Source organism: Dipodomys spectabilis, unplaced genomic scaffold, assembly GCF_019054845.1.
Source record: "Dipodomys spectabilis isolate Male_0828 unplaced genomic scaffold, ASM1905484v1 ptg000274l, whole genome shotgun sequence".
Classification (NCBI taxonomy): domain Eukaryota; kingdom Metazoa; phylum Chordata; class Mammalia; order Rodentia; family Heteromyidae; genus Dipodomys; species Dipodomys spectabilis.
The window spans coordinates 1102951-1107960 of record NW_024870951.1 but is presented as its reverse complement, the minus strand read 5'-3'; the positions used below and the strand labels follow the sequence as shown (position 1 = coordinate 1107960).

Genomic DNA, 5010 nt, shown 5'->3' with positions numbered 1-5010 from the left:
AGCTCCACAAAGCTAACTCAGCTGATAAATAAGTACTTGAAAAGCCATCACCTTTGGACCTAGCTTTAAATTCTTCAAAGTATGATGAAATCTAAAATGAAAAAGACTTAAAATACTCATTGACAAAAAATTTGCAAATGTGAGCAATCGAACAAACAATATAAGTTTTTTTCCAATATACACAGAATTTTAGAGAAGTAATATCAATTGCAATTTTAGGAACAATAAGTTTTCCTAGTTACAAATAGTCAACCAAGGATATATGCCTGTATAAAGATTGCATCATTAACTACTTAAATTTAGAGGATACTACATGCTTCAACAGCACATCTACCCTAATTGCAATGCAAAGTTTAACACGGCACTTGCACAAGGATGATATGAAAATTTGTGTAGTATTCCATATTTTTCATTCTTCAGATGCAAGAAATGAAAAACAGTTATTAAAAATTGATTACAAAAATACAGTTGTAACGATACATGTAATTCATTGAATTGAAAGTTAGTTTGACATCAGTGTATTAAATCATCACCTTAGAAAGGCCTTTACATAGCATAACCTTTACAAAATTTTTGAAATTAGATAACATTTTCAATTTATCCCAAAGAAATAAAATACTATAAGGACCTAGGGGGAAAAAAAAGAATCTTAAACTATTTCTATATCGAATGCTATCTGAAATGACACATTTATTAATGAACCTATATATTATGAAACAATGTAGAATTAAAAGTATTATATCTAGGAGAGAATGAAATAGATTATGGATATTATACAAACAGAATACAGATTACTTTAAAATATCCTTTTTCAGACAAGCAACAGAAATATCTTTAGTTTCTGTATTACTCATTTCAACAGATAAGTTAAAATTATTTCTGATTATAAAAATCACAAACTCTGCAGAAATCATTATACATGTATACAAACAAATCTTGAATACATTTTGACATCGAAGTTAGGCAATTCACTTGGAAGAATAGCATGGAATCCATGAATATTTAAAGTAAGATATTAATGTGGCTTTGTATTGTGAAAATAATTTGTATGGACACAAAGATGGATAGGCATTTTTGAAATTTAAGAAACTTAACCAAACCATTATGACTTAGGAGAAAAATTTTTGCAGCCTTCCACAACTTCAAAGAGGTGATACATACTTAAACTTTTGGCAATATCAAATGCAGCTTTTTCCAAGTTGTTCTTGACCTGGTTTGATATAATATTTCAATAGAAACAGATCCAGCATACCTTTGTTATTTCTATTCCCAGCAGCAAGATGCAAGGTTGTCAAGACTTCTTTAGTTTGGGCATTGGTATCTGCATCATGATGCAATAAGAAAGAAGCCACTCTGGTATTATTCCACATAAAAGCACTATGTCTAAGTATCTAATGTAGGCTTCTGGATGAAGAGAGCTATACTCATCATCATCCCTAGTATTCACATGAGTGGCCTTTTTGGAAAGTAGTCTCTGCACTGTAGTAAGCCGATTATTTTCAACAGCCCAATGAAGAAATTTGCTTGGACACTTCTCTATTTTTTTCTAGCAAATGATACCATTCCTCACTTTTTCATCTAGTTCCTTGTCTTCATCAGAATTGCCTAACTAGAGACTTTGAGTACCAGTGGGAATGAGGTGTACATGTATTCCCCAATAGTTCACGTTGGTTGAAGTAGTCAGAAAAATCCAGTGAATTTTCTACTTCTGTTTTTTCACCATGATTTTTTTCTCTTTTTCCATTTTTACTATTTGAAATTATTCTAACTGGAGAATAGGGAATGCATAGAGAGCAGAAGAAATAAATCCAAAAACAATCTTCACAGAAGCAAATTCTCAGAGCTATTTCATGACTTTGCAAAGGATAAAGTGGCTGAAGTTAGTATAAATTTAGAAGTATGAAAATGGGAGGGGGGACCAAGATGGCAACAGGGCAGTAGGGAAACGCCACAGCTCTCCCCAACCAAAAAGAGAGTTAGAGTTCCTAAGCTTAACCTCCTCAAGAGACCGACAAAAACAAAAAGATGAACACCCAGAGAAATACAGGAGGTGGAAAATAACAAAAAAGAAAGAGAGAAAAAGAATTTCAGAACAGAGAAGCACGAAGACTCCACCTCCAGTGCTTACTGGTGGCAAGCAGCGCAGCAGGGGCTGCTGGAGTCCCAGAGAAAAGGGAGGCTGCCTGCAAATCACCCACGCAGAAGGACTTAAGAAAAGAAGAAACAAAGAACTTCCACTCCTCTGGTCGAACCACTATTAAATAACCCCATGCTGCTGATCACATGTATGGTGTATATGTGTACACCATTATATGTTACAGACCGTGATAGACAATTTGCTCCAGGAAAGCTACAATGAGTTTGTGACTTTAAATGAGCATCATCATCCCAAAATACTGTGAAAATTGGCAAATTTTGTAATCACTTAATTACAAAAAAAAAAAAAAAACCCAGAAAACTACAAGTGGAGCTATGGCTCAAGTGGTAGAGCATGAGCCTTGAGCTGAATTGCTCAGGGACAGCTGCCAGGCCTAGAGCTCAAGTCCCATGACTGACAAAAAAAAGAGAGAGAGAGATCTTTCATGTGATGGATTCTAACATATTTATAAAATTATGTTTTTATTGCTTTGTATGTCCCTCCCCCATGGTATAACCCCTGTTTTCACTATATATGAAGTTGATGTATGTGGAGAAGGGAAAAAACAAATCGTTAAAACAGTGATACAGGAGGACCCATTTCAACAATGAGATGTACAAGTCTTTATGTCGAAAAAAGAACTTTACAACTTTGGTTGGGGGGACGGTGGGGAGGATACGAAGGGATGGGAAGGGGAAACAAAGGTAATGTGCTCATTATCTTACCCATGTAATTGTTACTCCTCTGTGCAGTATTTTCACAATAAAAAGAAGTATGAAAATGACAAAAATGTAAAAAGATATTCATATATTTCATTATATAACCCAAACCAGAAAGCAAATGTTGTTTAGATGATTTCTTAAAACATAGTCTTTCAGAAGCTGGGAAGGTGGCTCAGTGGTAGAGTGTTTGCCTTGCATGCATGAGGTCCTGGGTTTGATTCCTCAGCACCATAGAAGAAGAAAAAGACAAAAGTGGTGCTGTGGCTCAAGTGGTAGCACCATCTTTGAGCTGAAAAGCTGAGGGACAGCACTCAGGCTCCAGAGTTCAAGCCCCACAAAAACAAAAACCAAACCAAAAAACTAAACAAAACACAGCTCTCACATTTGTAGCCTCAATTCTGTAAAGACACTGCTTCAGCCTAGGACTAAGATTTTAAGTGTATACATTTATCAACACTTCTGATACAGATTTCTACTTGAGAAAATTTTAAATCAATATTTTGTTCTTAATTTTTCTCTTTGTATATTCACATGCATCAATAAAAAATGGTGTGGACATCCCAGTAACATTCTCAAAGTACCTCCTGATGATGAGTTATGAAAAGTTGTATTCCATTACAAAAAGGAAAATAATGCTACAAATAAAGAAAACCAATAATTAATTATTAATGTTTAATAAAATAAAAACCAAACACCAGTGTTTCCAGTTTTTGAAGTGTTCTACATATTAGATTTTACTATTTACTCATATTCCTGTACATTTAAAACTGGCTAAGATTATGATTTCACAAGAGTTTTGTAGGCTACGGGTAGCCTTTAAAGTTACCCACTAAGGTTACTCTTTCTTTATGGCTCATCTCATCATTTGTATATGGCTTATAACATCATTTGTTTCTCACTAACATATAAAAGAAGCCCTCAAGTTTTAACAGAAACTGTGTAGTTAAAATCTTAACTCTTCTCTCTGTTTCTTTACACAGACTTTGTAACTTCTCATAGTAAAGTTTCTATAAACTCTGAAATGTACATACTTAGTAGTATATGTCTGCTACCATAAATCTTAAATACTTTATGGAAAAGTTTTATGACCTGCCGAACAGTCTTAATTTTGGCATATATAAGCAAATTCCCAAAATTAAACATATTTAAAACAATAAAATTTTTAACAAACCTTAGGACTTGCTACAGTGCTCATTATGACAGGTGCCATGTATAGAATAATTGAATTTCTACTCTTACACATCTCTTGAACAACAAATATCTGGAATTATTTTGTTTTTGACATATCTAACTTGACTTTATTCTTAAATGTTTGCTTACATAAGAAATATATGGTTCTAAAATTTCACGACAAGTCTTTTGAACTTATTTTTGTTGAATTTTCTAGTTTAGGAAAATCAATTCCACTTTATGTATAAAAAATGTTCCGTGCTCAGTTTGGCAACACATACACTAAAATTGGAAAAATACAGAGAGAATTAGCATGATGCCTACGCAAGGATGACATGCAAATTCATGAAGATTTCCACATTTTTACAACAACAGATGCTGGAGGGTATGTGGACAGAAGGGAACCCTACTCCATTCTTGGTGGGAGTGAAAACTTGTTCAAGCACTTGGAAAGAAGTATGGCGGTTCCTCAAAAGATTCCACATAGAGCTCCCCTATGACCCAGCAATCCCACTTTTGGGCATTCATCCAAATGATCAAACAAGACCATACTATAACTACCAGCACAGCTATGTTTATTGCAGCATTATTTACCATAGCTAAGATAGGGAACCAAACCCGATGCCCCTCAGAAAATGAATGAATCAAGAAAATTTTGTGTGTGTGTGTGTGTGTGTGTGTGTATGTATTTTCCTATCTATCTATCTTTCTATCTATCTACACATACATATATATGTACATATGTTTGTATATATGTATATTTATATACATAAATATAAATATAGATTGGAATGTATATATATGTAAGGTATCCCTTACTTGCAATAAATAATATAAGCAGAAAACTGGGATAAGCAGAAAAGATCAAAAGCTATATGCATATTACTAAATAAGATGATGTTAAGCTAAATGAACCCCAAGATAAGGACAGAAGTGTTTTTTTTTATTCTTTCTTACTGTTGTTTCTAACATATTTATAAT

At 33.6% G+C, this 5010-nt stretch overlaps 1 non-coding gene and 1 pseudogene across 1 annotated transcript; both read left to right on the top strand.

Annotated features, from left to right (window-relative positions):
* Positions 1 to 313: 313 nt before the first annotated feature.
* On the top strand, positions 314 to 410 carry LOC122126337 (annotated as a pseudogene).
* Positions 411 to 4287: 3877 nt separating this feature from the next.
* LOC122126306 lies at positions 4288 to 4394 on the top strand. Its single transcript, XR_006150888.1, has one exon. It is a non-coding gene; the product is annotated as a U6 spliceosomal RNA (small nuclear RNA).
* The last annotated feature ends 616 nt before the right edge of the window (positions 4395 to 5010 follow it).